Source organism: Schistocerca gregaria, chromosome 9 (assembly GCF_023897955.1).
Source record: "Schistocerca gregaria isolate iqSchGreg1 chromosome 9, iqSchGreg1.2, whole genome shotgun sequence".
NCBI classification, from domain to species: Eukaryota; Metazoa; Arthropoda; class Insecta; order Orthoptera; family Acrididae; genus Schistocerca; species Schistocerca gregaria.
The window spans coordinates 77903036-77924760 of record NC_064928.1 but is presented as its reverse complement, the minus strand read 5'-3'; the positions used below and the strand labels follow the sequence as shown (position 1 = coordinate 77924760).

Genomic DNA, 21725 nt, shown 5'->3' with positions numbered 1-21725 from the left:
TGTCGAGGAGACGCCGTTTCAGTTGTGCGACTGGATTCATGATTTCCTGTCAGAAAGGTCACCACGTGTAGATATCGATGGAAAACCTTCGACTAAACCAAAGATGATACTCAGCGTTCCATCGGGAAGTGTTACAGGGACTCCGCCGTCCCTAACCTACATCAACGATGTAGCATACAATCGGAACAGCCCTCTTAGATTGTGTGCAGATGATGCTGTCATTTACTGTCTAGTTAAGTCATCAGAGGATCGAAACCAACTGCAAAATGATAGACACGATATCTGTATGGTGCAAAAATTTGTGATTTTCACCCAGTAAGAAAAAGAGCGAGGCCATCCACATGAGTACAAATCAAAGTCCGTTAAATTTATGATGCACGATAAATTTAAAAGCTGTCGTTTCGATTAAATATCTAGGACTTACAGTTACGAACAACTTAAGTAGAACGATCATAAAGATAACGGAGAAGGCAAACCAAAGATTACATTTTACTGGCACAACACTTAGAAGATCAATAGATCTATTAAAGACACTGCTTACATTACGCTCGTCCGTCCTCTGCTAGAATACAGCTGTATCTTGTGGGACCCTTACTTGATAGGATTGGTGGAGGACATCTAAAATTTTCAAAGAAGGGCACTTCATTTTGTATAACAGCGAAATAGGAGGGAGAGTTTTACGTATACCATACGCTACTTATGGTGGCAATCATTAAAACAAAGGCATTTTTCATTGTGGACAGTTCTCACGAAATTTCGCTCTCCAGTTTTCTTCTTTGAATTTGAAATTATTTTATTATCGACAACCTACACGGCGAGAAATGATCATCACTACAAAATAAGAGAAGTTAAAGCTTGCACAGAAAGATTTGTGCGTTCATTTTTCCCTGCGCGCTGCTTGAGGGTGGAATGGTAAAGAAATAATCCAAGTGTGGTTCGAAGTACCCTCTGCCAAGCACTTAACTGCAGAGAATTCACGTAGATGTAGATGCAGAATGGCGACAAAACAGACCCTTATGATAACAGACCCTTATTACCGGTCGCTTCACTCGGACTAAAACCACAAGCAAAAACAAAAATAGGTGAGTAACTAGCAGGCTTCAGAAAAGTAAGGCACTACATTGAACAGATCTGGAACCTGCAGGCACTCTCTGAAAGTCAGACATCTGGAGTTTAAGAAGGCTTACTCTCTTCGACAGAGAAAATGAAATAAAGTTACAGTGAAATGAATAGTCCTAGCGTTTAAGTCAACGGGGACAGTTGAAAATGTTTGCCCCGATTGGGACTCGAACCCGTCCGAAAGAACAGATAGCCATTTGACCATCTTCTTCTGTGCGGATACACAAACAATGCCCGAACTCTTACAGGAATAATGAATATAGTGCGAGACAATAGGTTGTGAATGCGTGTCTCACGGGAGGCGTGCCAGAGATAAGTCCCTGCAGTCGCGCTATCCTCTGTGTCTCGGTGGCTCAGATGAACGCCGCCGCGGTAGCTCAGCGTGTTCGGTCAAAGGGTTAGCTGCCCTCTATAATAAAAAAACTGAGTTAATCGATCAACAACGAACTTACAGGGGTGTCTTATGACGTCCGCCCCGAGCAGATGCGACGAACAAAAGCGAAACAATTAGATTAAAAAAAAAAAGATGGATAGAGCGTTTGTCATGTAGGCAGGAGATCCAGGGTTCGAGTTCCGGTCGGGGCACTCATTTTCAACTGCCCCCGTTGACTCATATCAACGCCTGTACGCAAAAATGGTTCAAATGGCTCCGAGCACTATGGAACAACATTCGTGGTTATCAGTCGCCTAGAACTTAGAAATACTTAAGGGCATCAGACATATCCATGCGCGAGGCAGGATTCGAATCTACGACAGTAGCGGTCGCTCGGTTCCAGACTGAAGCGCCTAGAACCGCTCGGCCACAACGGCCGGCTGACTTTGTGTCAATAGACACAAATGTCAGTATCGGACTGAGCGCCAAGAACCGCTCCGCCACCGCGGCCGGCGCCTGTATGCAGGTAGGGGTATTAATTTCATTATAATTTCATTCTAACGAGCTGTGTGGTCACCGATGGTATGTGTTCTTTCGGACATGTCCGAAAAAAATTAAGAAAATCGCGCAATTGACACTCACAGACACAACATTCAAAATAAAATTTATGGGAGAAGTCTCAGAACCATTCGAGGTGCATGGAGGGTCTATACAAGTAAGTGGTCCTCACCATTTTCATTTCATATGCCCTTGGAAAAAACTGTCAAAAAACGAGAAGCAAAAGTATAAGGAATACGGCCAGAACGAACACTCTTTAGTAAAACAATCATAAAATGCCTAACATTTGCATATGATTTGGAACTACACTGCAACAATAGCCAAGAAGCACAAGGACCAAAGGAACACTTACATGAGGTCGACAACAGAAGAGGTCTAAGGATATAATGTGAGAAAGCATAGTAAGTGGAAAGAAAGAACAATAACACACAAGTCATGCGCGCAAAACAGGGAAAGGTTAAAAGAGTGGGGAAAAAATCAGGAACAGGATGATTTAGCTACACCTATCAATCGTTTTTAAGCAAGCCCCGACGCCTTCGCCCGCGGCTCGTGATCTAGGGGTTAGCCTCTGGATCACGGGGTCCTGGGATCGATTCCTCGTTGGGTTGGGGATTTTCTTTGCCCGGGGACTGGATGTTTGTGTTGTCCTCATCATTTCATCGTCATCATCATTTGTGAGATTGCAATGTGAAAAGAAAATGGACAGTGTAAAAATTGGGACGTTGTACGAGTGCTGATAACCGTCACACAAACCAAACATCATCATTATCGCAATGCCTTCAGAAACCACGTGAAACATTCCCATATCCTCTCGCTCGCTCTGCACCAACTATTAGTCCTACAGAAAAAAATGAACACTACCCTTTCGTAGAAATTTTAATGAAGTTCAAAAATGGTTCAAATGGCTCTGAGCACTATGGGACTTAACATCTGAGGTCATCAGTACACTAGAACTTAGAACTATTTAAACCTAACTAACCTAAGGACATCATCACACACATCCATGCCCGAGGCAGGATTCGAACCTGCGACCATAGGGGTCGCGCGGTTCCAAACTGAAGCGCCTAGAACCGCTCGCCCACACCGGCCGACTTTAATGAAGTTAAATTTTGTATTGGGATACGTTTTCGCTAGAGGCCACAGTTTTCGAATTATTCGAGGAAAACGCTTTAATAGGTTAATTTTGCGTACGATGTTTTTTTTTTCAGTGTAAGGGGTGTACATGAAGCTTGACCTATAAATAAAAAAGAACGCAGCTGCGTCCTGGCTGCAGACGAATAACTAACACCATGTTGAAAATCTCATAGGAGTGTAGGTCACAAACTAAATTCAAGAGAACATGTTTCTCGAGGATGGCGCCGAAAACGAAGACGTGCTTACAACTTCTTCCCCAGCATCAAAGAAAGGCTCCGGTTGCGATACCTTGACCCCTTAGAAGCTCTAACCCACTTTATGACGATCCACGGTCAACATGCCACGTACACTATACGATCAAAATTACCCGGACACCTGGCCTAAAAATGATAAACAAGTTCGTGGCGCCCTCCATCGGTAATACTGGAACGTCATATATTGTTGCCCCACCTTTAGCCTTGATGAGGGCTTCCTCTCTCGCAGGCTCACGTTCCTTAAGGTGGTGGAAAGTTTCTTGGGGAGTGCTGCACTGAGGAGAGGTGTCGATGTCGGTCGGTGAGGCCTGCCACGAAGTCGGTGTTCGAAAACATCCCAGTGGTGTTCTGTAGGATTCAGTTCAGGGCTGTGCAAGCAAGTCCATTACAGGAACATTCAGCTCTCCACCACAGCCGTGCATTATGAACAGGTGCTCGATCTTGATGAAAGATGCAATCACCATCCCCGAATTGCTCTTCAACAGTTGGAAGCAAGAATGTGCTTAGAACATGAATGTAGGCCAGTGCTGTGATAGTGGACTTTATAAATTTGACTCGATTTTGTATTCGCTGAAATAACAGCACATACCCTCCAAACAGGAGGAAGATTTTTTCATTTCATGCTCCCAGTACGGGTACCTCACTGTTTTGTCATGCCGTGTACATACAAGAAATATTCGAAGACGTTGGACAGAAGTATGATGGATGCCCATGTCATTAACGTCGATAAGCGGCAGGATTTTGGAATATGTATTGTGCTCGAACATTACGAATTACCTAGAAGAGAACAATTTACACAGTCAACACGGATATAGGAAACATCTTTCTTGTGTAGTACAACTATCTCAGTGCTAGAAGTATTCAGTGCTATTGAAAAGGGATTTCAAACTGATTCCTTTTTTTTCTAGATTTCCAGGAGCCTTTTGACACTGTACCACACAAGGGCTTGTAGTGAAATTGCGTGATTATGGAATATCCTCTCAATTATACGACTGGATTCGTGATTTCCTGTCAGAGGGGTCACAGTTCGTAGTAAGTGACGGAAAGTCATGGAGTGAAACAGAAGTGATTTCTGGCATTCCCGAAAGGCAGTGTTATAGGCCCTGTGCTGTTCCTCATCTACATAAACGATTTAGGAGACAATCTGAGCGGCTGTCTTAAGGATGTTTGCAAATAATTCTGTCGTTTGTTGTGTAATAAAGTCATCAGAAAATTTGTACGGTCATTGCCGCTCCCATAATTTAAATAATTTTTGAAAAAGACTTTTAAATTTTAACTACCGCTTTCACCAGATGACGGTATATTGGACGTTAATGGTGGGGAGTTAGACAGGGCAATGTTCAACGTTACTTTGTTATAAATAGCATATATTGCCTGAGGATGCGCCGATAAGTGGTGCGAAACCGGTCGCAGATTTAATAAAAATCATTCATACAGCCAGTGCGAAATTTTCTTTTCAAAAAATGTCGAAGTCTGGCTATGATTGTCCACACTACAAAAAAAAAAAAAAAAAAACAAATAAGAAAACGATTTAGAAAAGATGTCTGTATGGCAATTTACCCTAAATAATGAAAAGTATGAGATCACTCACATGAGTGCTAAAAGGAACCAGTTAAACATCGGTTAGACGATAAATCAGTCACATGTAAAGGCTGTACACTCAACAAAATACCTAGGAATTACAACTACGAACAACTTAAATTGGTAACGACGAATAGAAAATCTTGTGGGGAAGGCCAAAGACTGCGTTTTATTGGCAGAACACTTAGAAGATGCAACAGCTCTACACTACGCTTGTCCGTCCTCTTTTGGAGTACTGCTGCGCGGTGTGGGATCCTTACCAGACAGGATTAACGATGTGCCGGCAGGTGTGGCCGAGCGGTTCTAGGCGCTACAGTCTGGAACCGCGCGACCGCTACGGTAGCAGGTTCGAATCCTGCCTCGGGCATGGATGTGTGTGATGTCCTTAGGTTTAGTTCTGAGTTCTAGGAGACTGATGACAACAGATGTTAAGTCCAATAGAGCTCGGAGCCCTTTGAACCATTTTTTAAGTAGTTCTTGGTTCTAGGGGACTGATGACCGCAGAAGTTAAGTCCCATAGTGCTCAGAGCCATTTGAACCATTAACGATATACAGCGAGAAAATTCAAGGAAGAGCAGCAAGTTTTGTATTGTCGCGAAATAGGGGAGAGAGTGTCACGGACATGCTCCAAGATTTGGGATGGACATCATTTTTCGTTGCGGCGGAATATCTTCACGAAATTTCAATCACCATTTATCTTCTTGTAATGAGAAAACATTTTGTTGACGTCGACCTAGATAGGGAAAAACGATCATCATAATAAAATACGAGAAATCAGAGCTGGCTCGGAAAGATACTGGTGTTCGTTTCTTCCGCGTGCTGTTCGACAGTGGAATGATAGAGAATTTTCGTGCATCCATATTTAAACTGGATGATGGTGGGACATCAGGTGGTATAATTTTTATTAACAATGAAACTCCTCTAGCTGTACTTGAGATTTCATATTTATTTGGCTACTAGATTCGAGGCAACGGCCTTGCCGCAGTGGATACACCGGTTCCTGTCATATCACCGAAGTTAAGCGCTGTCGGGCGCGGCCGGCACTTGGATGGGTGACCATCCGAGCCGCCATGTGCCGTTGCCATTTTTCGGGGTGCACTCAGGCTCGTGATGCCAATTGAGAGCTACTCGACCGAATAGTAGCGGCTCCGGTCAAAGGAAACCATCGTAACGACCGGGAGAGCGGTGTGCTGACCACACGCCCCTCCTATCCGCATCCTCAGTGAGGATGACACGGCGGTCGGATGGTCCTGATGGGCCACTTGTGGCCTGAAGACGGAGTTACTAGGTTCGACGTTGGGTCAACGCCACCTTGAGGCCCGCACACTTTGAAGATACCAGTTGCGTGTGGATGAGCGCGAGAAGTGAGACCAGTGCGTGCTCCTGGTCTCAGCACGGACTTCTCGCGCTCATCCACACGCAACTGGTATCTTCAAAGTGTGCGGGCCTCAAGGTGGCGTTGACCCAACGTCGAATCTAGTAGCCAAATAAATATGAAATCGTGAGGACAGCTGGAGTAGTTTCATTTTTAATAAAAATAATAGAGAATTTTTGTGAAGGTGGTTCGATGAACCCTCTGCCAGGCACTTAAGCGTGATTTGCGGAGTACCTATGTAGATGTATAAGCTGCCACGGAAGACGAAGGCGAGGCACGCCGCATCAATCCAGTCAGATGGTTGATCAGCTCCCCAACTCCCGATGCAAAAAAAGCGGAAAAGTTAAAAAGCAAATCTGCGTATTTTAAATGGGCATTTAGAGGTGGTTTCCCGTCGTTCTCGAGTGCATGGGTAGCGATACTGCGGCACAAGCTGTCTCAGCTGCCGTCACGCAGCCGCTGAGGTCGCGAGGCGCTCAGTAAACATAAACACGTCTCTCCACTCACCACGGCTGACGGCACGTTCTGGAGAGTGCCATCTGCTGCCGTGTCCAGAGTACTTGCGTCTCTCGACTGCCTCTACGTTACATTCTTCAGAAGCGAAGATTAATCGCAGCAGGCAGCCAGCTAACAACACAGTAGTTTTTGAATACAAACAGTAGTTTCTTAGGGTTCCGAGCCTCAATCTGTACAATGGTGACCCTAATAAACTGAGGGCCAAAAAAACTGGTATAGGCAAGCGTATCCAAATAAAGATGTTGTAAGAGGTCCATGATTAAGGAATTTGTTGCTACCGCACTCGAGCAGATGTAATTTCAATGGATTGCTCACGCGCTGCCTGCGATATGTAAGCTATGAGAGAATCTCAGACCAAAGAGCAGTGTTGACTGCAGTAAGAGCAGTGTTAGTAGGGGTAAGTAGTAGCTAGCAGTCTTGTGTGTGGAGTTGGCTGGGCCGGTCGTGGGGAGCGATGACGGTGCCTGAATGATGTAGTATAAGGTAAAAGCAGCCTCGCGCATATGTACTATTGTTATACCAAGTCCCATGTAAATGTTTTTAAAAAAATCTCTTAATATTAATCTTTCTTATAAAAATTAACTGTTGACAATTACTCATCTCAATTTAAACAATTTACTAATTTCTCCAACCCTTGGTCATCCTGATTATTGCAAAGAAAAATCAGTTGTTCTTCTTATACATGACAAATATATCAGTCAGCATTGCGCTGGGCTGTTCCAGAAAAAATTACTGTAGGAGCAGATATATACGCGTCATCCGGCAACTAAATTGAGGTAAGAATTTTCATTTTTATTCAGAATGATCTTTCAGGCCAATGATGCAGCGCTGCTGACGTCCAAAATTACCAATTTAAATTCACAGTCAATTATTGAAAGGTTATAAGTGAGCCACAATTTTATTGAGAGATTAGTCACATTTTATTATTGGTAGCTTACGGAATTAATTTATTGGGAGGTTACGCTGAATGTGAATTATAAATTATTATATTTTTACTGTTGGGAGGTTTCGGAATTATTCTGTTTGGAGGTTACAGTGTAAACAGGCAGAATACGGCGGTGCGGTCGGTAACGCCTATATAAGTCTCTGACGCAGCTGTGAGATCGGTTACTGCTGCTACAATGGCAGGTTATCGAGATTTAAGTGAGTTTGAACGTGATGTTATAGTCGGTGCACGAGATATAGGACATAGCATCTACGAGGTAGCGAGGAAGTGGGGATTTTCCTTTTCGTCATTTCACGAGTGTATCGTGAATTTCAGAATGTGGTGAAACATCAAATTCCCAAGATCGTTTCTGCCGCAAAAAGAACCTGCTTGCACGGGACCAACATCGACTGAAGAGAATCGTTCAACGTGACAGAACTGCAACCCTTCCGCAGATTGCTGCAGATTTCAATGCTTGACCATTAACAAGTGTCAGCATGCAAACCATACAACGAAACATCATCGATATGGGCTTTCGGAGCCCAAGCCCCACTCATGTATCCTTGATGATTGCACGACACATAGCTTTAATCCTCGGCAATGCCCGTCAACACCGACACTGGGCTGTTGATTGACGGATCTGAGCACTACGGGACTTAACATCTGAGGTCATCAGTCTCCTAGAACTTAGATCTACTTACACTTAACTAACCTAAGGACATCAACACATCCATGCCCGAGGCAGGAGTCGAACCTGCGACCGTAGCGGGCGCCCGGTTGCAGACTGAAGCGCCTAGAACCGCTGGCCACTCCGGCCGGCTGGGCTGTTGATGATTGGAAACAAGTTGCCTGGTTGGACGAGTCTCGTTTCAGATTGTATCGAACAAATGGACGTGTACTGGTGATATGCTGCCCCTGATACGTCTACTTACGACTCTGACAGGTGACAGGCATGTAAGCATCCCGTCTGATCACCTGCATCCATTCATGTCCACTGTGCATTCCGACGGACTTGGTCAATTTCAGTAGGACAATGCGACACCGCACACCTCCATTATTGCTACGGAGTGGCTGCAGAACACCCATATGTGTTTAAACACTTCCCTTGGCCACCAAACTCCCCAGACATGAACATTATTGAGCATATCTGGAATGCACTGCAACGTGCTCTTCAGAAGATATCTCCACCCTCTCGTACTCTTGGGGATCTGTGGATAGGAATTCACGGTGTCAATTCCTCCAGCACTACTTCACACATTAGTCCATTTCACGCCATGTCGCGTTGCGGCACTTTTGCGTCCTCTCGGGGGCCCTACACGATTAGTCAGGTGTACCAGTTTCCTTGTCTCTTTGTCTCTTTGTCTTCTTGTCGCTTTGTTGTTCGTTTGTTCGACTGTTAAGAACCCTTTTCCTCAGGAACAGAGAGATTACCAAGCCGAACTTGTGTCACGCTGTCACATATTGAGGTCTGTGGTCCCTTGGCGGTGTACAAATTTTAAGTTTAAAACAAGGGAAACTCCCCATCACATCTCAGATTTGATGGTAAGATGGTGCAATGGATAGCCCGTCAAAAACTGAACAAAGATGAAGCATGAAAACAGGAGGAAGGTGTACTAAATTCTGAAAAAAAGCAAAATAGAAACAGTGAACGGTCCAAGCTTAATAAGTGCAATATTGAGCGGAGATGAACGATCGTGGCGTCGCGGTTAAGTGATAGCTGGCACAGTAGCTCAGCGTGTCTGTAATAAAAAGCTGAGTGTATGGATCTAAGATTAACCTTAACTGGTGACATGGGGCGTCCACCCCGAGCGAATAAAACGAATAATAACGAACAAAATGAGATCAATTAAAAAAGTGACTTTGGTGTCATATTGCGAAGCGCACGAGTAATATTCAAAACTCCCTCGAGCCATACATATTTATTTTCTTATTTTCACAACGCTGTGAACTGTCCGTCCAGTAATTGAAATGATTTTTCTCTTTCTGTGGCCTTGGCAGTTGTCACGCTATACACTGGTTATAGATAATGAATCATGTGGTAAGAATACACAATGTGATCAAAAATATCCGGACACCTGGTTGAAAATGACTTAGAAGTTCGTGGCGCCCTCCATCGGTAACGCTGGGATTCAGTATGGTGCTGGACCACCCTTAACCTTGTTAACAGCTTTCTCTCTCGCAGGCATACATACAGTCAGGTGCTGGAAGATTTCTTGGGGAATGGCAGCCCATTCTTCACGGCCTGCTGCACTAAGGACACGTAACGATGTCGGTCGGTGAGGCCTGGCACGAAATCGGGGTTCCAGAACATTCGAAAGGTGGTCTGTAGGATTCAGGTCAGGACTCTGTGCAGGTCAGTCCATTACAGGGATGTTATTGTCATCTAACCACACAGCCACAGGCCGTGCATTATGAAGAGGTGTTCGATCGTGTGGACAAATGCAATCGCCATCCCCAAATTGCTCTTCAACAGTGGGAAGCAAGAATCTGCTTAAAAGATCACTGTAGGCCTGTGCTGTGATAGTGCCACGCAAAACAACAAGGCGTGCAAGCCCCTCCATGAAAAACACGACCACACCATAACATCACTGCGTCCGAATTTTACTTTTGGCACTACACACGCTGGCAGATGACGTTCACCGGGCATTCGCCATAGCCACACCCCGCCATCAGATTGCCACGTTGTGCACCGTGATTCGTCACTCCACACAACGTTATTCCCATGTTCAGTCGTTCAATATTCGTGCTCTTTACACAAGTCGGACGGTGCTTGGCATTTACCGCCGTCGTTTGTTATTTACCGTCGTGATGTGTGGCTTATAAGCAACCAGTCGACCATGAAACTCAAGTTTTCTCACCTCCTGCCTAACTGTCATAGTACTTGCAGTGGATCCTGATGCAGTCTAGAATTCCTGTGCGATGGTCTGGCTATCACACATTACGACTCACTTCAGCTGCCGGCGGTCTCTGTCAGTCAACAGACGAGATCGGCCTGTACGCTTTTGTGCTGTACGTGTCCCTTCACGTTTCCACTTCACTATCACTTCGGAAACAGTGGAACTATGGATGTTTAAGTGCTTGGAAACCTCGTGTACATACGTATGACACAAGTGACATCCAATCACCTGATCACATTCGAAGTCCGTGAGTTCCGCGGAGCGCCCCGTTCTGCTGTCTCGCGTTGTCTTGACTACTGAGGTCGCTGACGTGGTGTACCTGGTAGGAGGTGGCAGCTCAATGCACCTAATATGAAACACGTATGTTTTTGGGGGTGTCCGGATACTTTTGATCACATAGTGTACATAGAAAATATTTAATGAAACATTTTTACTTACTTAGATATGACTGCAACTTATAATTTATGTTTGCTTGCAGTGATGTTCGTCTATTATACTTTTGACGGATGATGAATGCACTGTATGTTAAAAAGGGCAAAATGATGTTTTTATGTGATACAGTTACAGGTTTCCTAATTTTTGATTTTGTACTTTACAGGCCAATAAATGTTTAAAGTGGTGCCCATCATTTTTTACACACATTTGCAATCTATCCCGTAATGAGTGTTTTAGACGATGCAGTAAATCTGGTGTAAAGTTGCAGCAGGCGGCCTCACTACGATGTTTCAAATCCTCTGGGGTTGTAGGCACATCACGGCATATGTTCTCCTTTAAAGTACCCCACAGAAAGAAGTCTCAAGGTGTGAGATCAGGAGGACGGGCTGGCCAATTTATGCGTCCGCCATGTCCTATGAAACGCCCGTCGAACATCCTGTCAAGGGCCAGCCTAGTGTCCATTGCAGAATGATTTGGGAGGACGATGGTTTAACCCCGTCTCCAGCCATCCAGATTTTGGTTTTCCGTGATTTCCCTAAATCGTTTCCGGCAAATGCCGGGATGGTTCCTTAGAAAGGGCACAACCGATTTCCTTCCTAATCCTTCCCTAACCCGAGCTTGCGCTCTGTCACTAATGACCTCGTTGTCGATGGGACGTTAAACACTAACCACCACCACCACCACCACCATTGCAGAATGTGCAGGAGCACCATCATGCTGATACCACATACGTCTACGCATTTCCAGCTGGATATGTTCTGGAAATGTTGGCAGATCATTTTGTAGAAACTCGATGTATTTTGCAGATGTTTGGGTGCCTTCAATGAACTGGGGACCAATGAGATGGACGCCAATTACTCCGCACCGTACATTTACATTCCACGGTCGCTGTCCCTCTACCTGCCGAGGACACGGACCAGTCATACATATTTCGTAAATTCACTGCACCGTGGTCTGTGGAACCTGCTTCATCGGTAAACAGGTTCAACTGAAACGCATTGTCTGTTAAATCCTTTGACAGAAATTTACTCTCCATGTAATTGCTGATGCAGCGACATATAATACGACTGAAATTTGTGACGATGAAGTCCGCGCATTGCACTGCTTTGACTCATTGCACTGCCTCTAGCGATGTCTCGCGAACTCATCAGTGGATTCACGGCAACTGTAGCTAACACACCAACTGTACCTGCTTCTGCTTTGATGGGTCTGTTACAGATCCACTCCTGTTGCATACATTTGTTTGTAGACGTTTTCAAATGCGCGGCGGCGTTGGATGATCTCTGTCCGGGTACCCTTCTGCATACTACGTGCAGGCGGTAGCTGCATTTTGTCTACACTCGCCATAGATTAGTATCATCTCTGCCTTTTCAGAGTTAAAATAAACCATTTTCACAGTTCTTACAATATTGTACACACTGTTCTACTTGTGACCTTCTCACGTTTCTACTGTGCGTACTTCTGTTCTTGCTAGTGTACTGTTGCTCAAAACGTTATAGGCACTGAAAGCTGGATAAAGCCGGATATAAGCTCAGCCGAACTTTTCGCGAAGAACCTAACGGTGTTCCGAAAGGATGGGCTAAACTCGGTTGGATGTGGCGTGTTTGTTGCTGTTAGAAATAGTTTATTCAGGGGAGGGCAGGAATCCTGCACCTGTGCGGTGCACTTGCACGTGTGCAGCTAACAGGTGTTCTGCGTGCCCACAGGGGCAAGCTGGCCACCCGCTTATCTCCCCTCCCCACCATACCGTCTCTCCGCTTCTTCCTCTGTAACGTGTTTTGTTTCCTAGCTTGTTTCATTGGATGAAGGAATAAGGTTAGTACGAGTGCTTGAAAGAAATCATGGTTTGAAAGATTACATATAACCTACGATACGTTTTATTTAATTATCATAAGTGGAGTTTACAATCATTTAATGTCTGGAACAAAATTTCAACATACAGACAAGTGCAAACAGTTACGTAAATTTTCATTACTGATGTTCGCTCTTAACCGAGAATTATTAATTTTCACAACAGAAAAAATCTCTCACAAACGTATGTCGAGCCAAACATTGACATTATCTTCGCGGCTTCACGATGGAGACGAGGAAACTCTTGCTGTGGAAAGTCGTGATAAAAATCTATTACACGCCTTGCCAAAAGGAACTTGCCTCTCAGACGAGAATTATGCCGTAGAATCTACAGTGCAGATCTATTAATTCCATTTGCAAACTGGGATGAATATCATCTACAGAAACAGCAAATTGTCTCGAGAATTATTCAAAACCTTGGGATAAGTGTGATACATCCCCAAATCGCTTGAGAAATTCCTCTTTTATTGCACTAAGTACGGGAACATATTGAAATTTATTATGATGGCGTTCAATATTAAACTTCCGCTGACCAGCGAAAATACTATCACATCTTATACATTTCGAATTTTCAAATTTTTTACACAAAGAAGAAATGATTCTCCCATTCCTTTTTAAAAGATAGCAAATCTCCACTTCTCCCTTTCCTTGATTCACTCTGCATTTTCCGGTTCTTGAAATACAACGCTTACTACGTAGTGGCCTCTTCGCTTCAACGTCCGCAGCTTTAAGCTACGTTGTGCAAGACGCGACAGTTGGCTGCGACTGCGACGCTGCCCCCTCGCCTCCCCTCCCCTCCTCTTTCCCCTCCCTGGCAGACGGCGACACGGCCGCAACACTACAGGAGTCGTCGCTGTTTCCCAAACTCTGGTCGGCGGCGGCGGATTCAGATACACAAGAAAAATAAGAATTCCGATTTTCTTGCTGTAAAAAATACTGTATGTTAATGTAATAAAGTTACATCGGCTCCCGGAGTTAGTTTTTCGATACAGATTCTCCTTTTACTTTAAAAAATTGAAAAGTGTCTCTTCCGGTTTTGTGTGTTTTTTTCTCTGTATATTACTTCTCTATCGATTGTGAGGAAAGTAAAAGGCACAAAAAATTTATGTTTGCATATATTACAGTTTCACATCACAGCTTGATAATGAGATGTCTATTTTTCCGATATTCGTCACAGTTATTCCGATGCTTAATTTACAAGTAACCTGCTGCATAAAATTTGAATTGTGTACAGTCAAAAATGTGGTCGCTGGCTACTTTGCGTATGGTTCACGTAAGGTCATACATCGTTGTCGATGAAAAGAAGCTAACGTATCGAAATTATTTTTAAAGTTGAGATCAGAATGATATCGATCTCCGTGTCCGAGGTTTGGGCTCACATATCTCCGGGAGCGTAGCGACTGGCCGCCAGTTCTGTCGGCGCGCAACGTGAATCGTGTGGTCATCACACGACAGAGAACGCATTTTCTTTTGTTTCGCTGACACATTCGGACCTAATGAAACCATTTTATGTCATATATTTCTCTGGTATGAGTTATATATATTTCTCCATATGCTCTTGACAATTTCATCTAAAATGCCACGAGATGTAGATTTCCTAAAAAGTAAAGACATGCTGCCTTCAATATATTTTCTTCTCATTCTTGGGAAGAGGATAAATTACGTCTAGTATTTTATTCTGAACCTGGACGAGGACACCCAAGTACAAGTAGACATCCTAACAAAACCAACAAATGTCAAAAATTAACGTTTTTCAACAGAGCGAAAAAACGTTCAAATTGGTTTAATATCGCCTTGCCATCAATTATATTTTTTATATGATGTGGTAGGTAAACCATAGCGACACTGGGTTTGGGTATTACTTCCCGTGAGTACTGCATTGTCGTTTCACAGTACATCATGCGATAAGTACTGGCACGACATCTTCCTGGCAGCCGTACGTCTTTGTGTCGTCCGACTTCCGTCGCAGCACAGCTCACTCGTGCTGTGCTGCGGCAGCTGCCGTAACAGCCGCGCGTCGCATCCCAAACTCGAACTGCGCATGCGCCAGCAGGCAACTTCTGACGTCACGTAGCGACCCGACGCAGTCCCTGGTGTGAGTCGCGCCTTGGACAACGTGCCTTTAGCCTGGTACTATACCTGCCGTCTGTCGTGACTGTCCCGTTTGACGATTGCACGCGAGCAGCACACGTGCAGCGCCGTGTGCTCATGGGCCGAGTGCAACGTTTGCCCGCCCCTTTAACTTGTCGCGAAATTGAAGTAGATACTTCCTGTGAGTTGGTATGGGCAGAGGTCATTGTTGGCAACCGGAATAAAATAATAATTGGATCGTTTTACCGACCTCCCAATTCAGATTATTCAGGTGCTGAAAGGTTCAAAGAAAACATGAGTTTGATTTCAAACTCGTACCCGACTCTTATGATAATAGTTGATAGTGACTTAAATTTACCATCGATATGTTGTCGAAAATACATGTTTAATTCCGGAGGTACGCATAAAATATCATCCGAAATTGTGCTAAACGAATTCTCTGAAAATTATTTCGAGCAGGTAGTTCATGAGCCCACACGAACAGTTAACGTTTGTGAAAACACACTTGACCTCTTAGCAACAAATAATCCTGAGTTAATAACGAGCATCAAAACCGATTCAGGGATTAATGAACACAGCTTTGTCGTAGCGAGACTGGATATTATCCTCAAATCCACCAAAACTAAGCAAAAATATACCTATTCAAAAAGCCAGATAAAAATTCACTTGACGCCTTCCTGAGAGACAATCTCCACTCATTCCAAATTAATAATATAAGTGTAGACCAGATGTGGCTTGAATTCAAAGAAATAGTATCGGCAGCAATTGAGAGGTTTATACCAAATAAATTATCAAACAACGAAGCTGGTCCTCTTTGGTACACAAAACGGGTTAGAACTCTGTTGCAGAAACAACGAAACAAACACGCCAAATTTAAACAGGCGCAAAACCCCCAAGATTGGCAATCTTTTACAGAAGCTCGAAATTTAGCACGGACTTCAATGCGAGATGCTTATAACAGTTTCCACAACGAAACTGTGTCTCGAAACCTGGCAGAACATATGGTCGTATGTGAAGTATGTTAACGGCAAGAAACCATCAGTGCCTCCTCTGTGTGACAGCAATGAACATACTATCGAAGACAGTGCTGCCAAAGCAAAGTTACTAAACACAGCCTTCCGAAATGCCTTCACAAAAGAAGACGAAGTAAATATTCCAGAATTCGAATCGAGAACAGCTGCCAACATGAGTGACGTAGAAGTAAATATCCTCAGAGTAGTGAAACAAATTAAATCACTTATTAAAAGCAAGTGTTCTGGTTCAGACTGTATATCAATGAGGTTCCTTTCGGAGTATGCTGATGCATTAGTTGAATACTTAACAATCATATACAACCGTTCGCTCGACGAAAGATACGTAGACAAAGACTGGAAAGTTGCGCAGGTCACACTAATATTCAAGAAAGGTAGTAGGAGTAATCCTCTAAATTGCAGGTCCATATCGTTAATGTCGATGTGTAGCAGGATTTTGGAACATATATTGTATTCAAACATTATGAATTACATCGAAGAAAACTGTCTATTGACACAAAGTCAGCCGGCCGTTGTGGCTGAGCGGTTCTAGGCGCTTTAGTCCTTAACCGCGCTGCTACTGTCGCAGGTTCGACGAATCCTGCCTCGGGCATGGATGTGTGTGAGGTCCTTAGGTTAGTTAGGTTTAAGTATTTCTAAGTCTAGGCGATTGATGAACTCAGATGTTAAGTTCCATACTGCTCAGTGCCATTTGAATTTGACACAAAGTCAATATGGGTTTAGAAAACATCGTTCCTGTGAAACACAACTAGCTCTTTATTCACATGAAGTGTTGAGTTCTATTGACAAGGGAATTCAGATCGATTCCGTATTTCTGGATTTCCGGAAGGCTTTTGACTTAGTACCACACAAGTGGCTTGTAGTGAAATTGCGTGCTTATTGAATATCGTCTCAGTTATGTGACTGGATTTGTGATTTCCTGTCAGAGAGGTCACAGTTCGTAGTAATGACGGAGAGCCATCGAGTGAAACAGAAGTGATTTCTGGCGTTCCCCGAGGTTGTGTTGTAGGCACTTTGGTTTTCCTTATCTATATAAACGATTTGGGAGACAATCTGAGCAGCCGTCTTCGGTTGTTTCCAGATGACGCTGTCGTTTATCGACTAATAGAGTCATCAGAACATCAAAACAAATTGCAAAACGATTTAGAAAAGCTATTTGAATGGTGCGAAAATTGGCAGTTCACCCTAAACAACGAAAAAGTGTGAGGTCATCCACATGAGTGCTGAAAGGATTTTGCAAAACTTCGCTTACACGATAAATCAGTCTAATCTAAAAGACGTAAATTCAACTGAATACCTAGGTATTACGATTACGAACAAATTAAATTGGAAGGAACACATAGAAAATGTTGTGGGGAAGGCTAGCCAAAGACTGCGTTTTATTGGCAGGACACTAGGAAAATGTAACAGATCTGCTAAGGAGACTGCCGACACCACACTTGTCCGTTCTCTTTTCGAATGCTGCTGCGCGGTGTGGGATCCTTACCATATAGGACTGACGGAGTACATCGAAAAAGTTCAAAGAAAGGCAGCACGTTTTGTATTATCGCGAAATATGGGAGAAAGTGTCACAGAAATGATACAGGATTTGGGATCGAAATCATTAAAAGAATGGCGGTTTTCGTTGCGACGGAATCTTCTCACGAAATTTCAATCGCCAACTTTCTCCTCCTCATGCGAAAATATTTTGCTGACACCGACTTACATAGGGAGAAACGATCACAACTATAAAATAAGGCAAATCAGAGCCCGTAGACGGAAAGTATATGGGTTCGTTCTTTCCGCGCGCTATACGAGATTGGAATGATAGAGAATTGTGAAGGCGGTTCGATGAACGCTCTGCCTGGCACTTGAATGTGATTTGCAGAGCATGCGTATGGATGTAGATGTAGACAGAGCATCACAGACGTCCGGTAACATAGCGCACTATAGGTACTTTGAGTACAAGGACTAATTCAGCAAGCGCTACACGCAGACACTGAGGCAGCCCAACTCGTAAACATCGTTGTCTGCTTAAACATACCCTTGCAGATCTTGTTCGTTACAACACACGACTCAACGGCTGAGGTTGCAAGTGTCAACTTTACATTAAACGTTACTCCGGATGAACTTAACATTTTGCAATATAACAAACGGCATCGATTACGTATTTGTTTCTATTTTCAGTTGTGGTAAAAGTAATAACAAGTTTCCATTTACAAACATAAGCATGTATTAAAAATCAGACTTCCGTGCATTTCTCAGTGGTTTGTATTAACCAATTACAACAGCCCCTCTCCACACTTTCGGTCTGCGGAATTGGTTACTGAGTGTTGGTTGTGGTTTCGGAGGTATTTCCTGTGTTAAAAAAAAAATGGTTCAAATGGCTCTGAGCACTATGGGAATTAACATCTGTGGTCATCAGTCCCCTAGAACTTAGAACTATTTAAACCTAACCAACCTAAGGACACCACGCGCATCCCTGCCCGAGGCAGGATTCGAACCTGCGACAGTAGCGGTCACGCGGTTCCAGACTGATGCGCCTAGAACCGCACGGCCACACCGGCCGGCTCCTGTGATGATGTTAGGTCACTCACCCTACACAGTTTTGTCTTGTTATCGGCTTTCCTAACTGACATTCAACATTTTGTAATGCTGGAAAACCGTTCTTGTAAAGTTTGAATGCAAATAAAAAATAGCTGCTAATGCAACCGTTCATGAGAAACGTTAAATCCGGGTTGCAGTGCCGGTCTGGCACAAATTTGCAGCTTTCACCATCGCATTACCACAATAACCTGTGCGGCCGGAAGTCACTAATTTCCTATATTTCCCTATTCTCTGTTTCATAGAAATACAGTTTGCGACAAACCTGTTTTTATTTTTAGCAAACCTGTGTGGAATTTGCTACATACTACCCCCATTAATGTCAAAACGGCATTTGTGATACAGTCATGACGGAGCAGATCCGGTAATGACTGTCTTTTAACTGTCGAAGTCGGTCATCACGAATAAATAGTACTGAATGCGATCTTGGCAGCTGAAGTTGCTTCAGAGCAATACAGATCGCTGCGTCCAATCTCTAACTGTAAGAAATTTCAATCATCGCCTTTTCTTTTGCGTTCAGACCAGTGCGAAGGACATCTGAAAAAAACATTCTAAAACAGCTATTTTTGATATAACTGATTCTGGGAGTCTGATAACATGATGTACTCGAAGAACAAAATTTGACAATAGGTACCTGCACCAAACTTAACCTATAATTTATACTTATCCGCTACATATTTTTGAAACCGCTTACTTTGGTACCTGAACAGTAACGATGTTTCAAGAGTATACGCAAAGCATATCTATTTACGCTTTTTCACATCCAAGTGACTACAAGCTTTCTCTGACAACTGTAACAAATTTATGTCTGACAAACATGTAAGAATTAGAGTTAAAGAACATGCATGAAACTGCGAAAGCATTGAACCCACATTTTACTTACAAAAAAGATTGCAGAAAATATTCAAAATGTCCTAAAAATTCTACTCAGAATACCTAGAGGGCATACTTTGGAGAAAATGTAAATTTCTGCCATCGAATCCCAGTCTGGCATAAATTTTCATTGTCGTCATTCCCTTATATAGCTGATGGTTCTTCCTGTTCGCAGCTGCGAATACGTTTACATTCATACAGAAAAAGCCCATACGACATCCTTAACGCATAAACACATTTTAAATATGAAAAAATACCTGGAAAATTTTATTGACATCGTTAAAGAGAAAAGGTCAATTATCGTGACAAATAGATGACAACAGAATATTCATTGGTTACGTAAAAGCACAAAACATTGCCTCCTAATATTACACATAATCACTGACATCCAGCGATATATAATTTCCAGTGCAAACATATAGCATCTCTGGAACGGGAGTTGTCAAAAAGCCATCAAATAATTTTACCGAGATCACACAAAAGTACAAAGACAGAACCTCATCGTAACCTAACAGAAATACAGCTGATACTAAAGCTCCAAGATGCAATATGGCCCGCGTAGTACCAGGTAAAACGTAAACATTATGTGCCACACGTAGACGTAGAAACTAATATAGTCATAAGGAACAATATCACCTACCTATTATACCGGATGATCAAAAAGTCAGTATAAATTTGAAAACTTAATTAACCACGGAATAATGTAGATAGAGAGGTAAAAACTGACACACATGCTTGGAATGTAATGGGGTTTTATTAGAACAAAAAAAAAGAAAAGAAAGTTTACAAAATGTCCGACATATGGCATTGGGCAGCAAAACGTCAGTGACTACGCAAGACAATCGTGAATAAAAGGAGTTGTAATGAGAGAGAGAATCAGATGCGCCATCAGTCGCAGCATGTTGACGTTAACTGAAAAGACCCTTTTAGTGAAGCTGTATTATCAGAGCGGGGAATGTGCTAGTTCAGCGTTACGATCCTATCGCCATAGGCAGGGGATTCGAACGGGTAAATGTCCGTTGACAAATACAGCTGTGGCGAGAATGATTTCGATGCCACGGGTTGTTTAGACGATAGACCCCGTAGTGGCCGACCGAGCACAAGGCGTAATGCTGCTGAGACAGTTCAGGAAGAAATGGAGACTGTAGCGGGTTCGTCTATGCACGGGGAAGTCGGCGCTCGTGCAGTCGCACGTCGCACCTGCATTGTATGGAATACTGTTTGGTTGGCACTGAGGCGTACCCTCCGATGCTATCCGTACAAAATCCATCGGCATCATGAACTGTTACCTGGCGATTTAGTGAAGCGGAGCGCATTTGCGGTGTGGGCGTTTCAAAAGATGGCGGAAGATGACGATCGGTTGAGTAACGTGTTGTGGACCGACGAAGCTCATTTCACGCTTCGAGGGTCTGTCAACACCCACAACTGCACAATTTGGGCTACCAAAAATACTAGAACTGTCGTGGAAACTCCATTGCACGACGTGAAAGTCACGGTATGGGTTGGATTTACCACATCTACCGTTATCGGGACTTTTTTGTTCGAGGAAATGCGTGATTCTGGTTTTGTAACTGGTACCGTGATGGGTGAGAGGTACGCCGATATGTTACAGAATCGCATCATCCCCAGCCTGGCTGATAAACACCTGATGGAACGTACGATGTTTATGCAGGATGGCGCTCCACCCCATATTGCTAGACGCGTGAAAGATCTCTTGCGCGCGTCGTTTGGTGATGATCGTGTGCTCAGCCATCACTTTCGTCATGCTTGGCCCAGGTCCCCAGACCTCAGTCCGTGCGATTATTGGCTTTGGGGTTAACCTGAAGTCGCAAGTGTATCGTGATCGACCGACATCTCTAGGGATGCTGAAAGACAACATCCGACGCCAATGCCTTACCATATCTCCAAACATGCTTTACAGTGCTGTTCACAACATCACTCCTCGACTACAGCTGTTGTTGAGGAATGATGGTGGACATACTGAGCATTTCCTGTGAAGAACATCATCTTTGCTTTGTCTTGCTTTGTTATGCTAATTATTGCTATTCTGATCAGATGGAGCGCCATCTGTCTGACATTTTTGAACTTTTGTATTTTTTTGGTTGTAATAAAACTCCATGTCATTCCAA

General features: G+C 43.6%; 1 protein-coding gene and 1 pseudogene across 1 annotated transcript in view; one reads left to right on the top strand and one right to left on the bottom strand.

The window, feature by feature from the left end:
• The window catches only part of LOC126291731 (uncharacterized), a 235149-nt gene that overhangs the window by 37003 nt on the left and 176421 nt on the right, over positions 1–21725 (bottom strand). The gene's annotated exons all lie outside the window — the stretch shown is intronic.
• On the top strand, positions 5986–6103 carry LOC126292329 (5S ribosomal RNA; annotated as a pseudogene).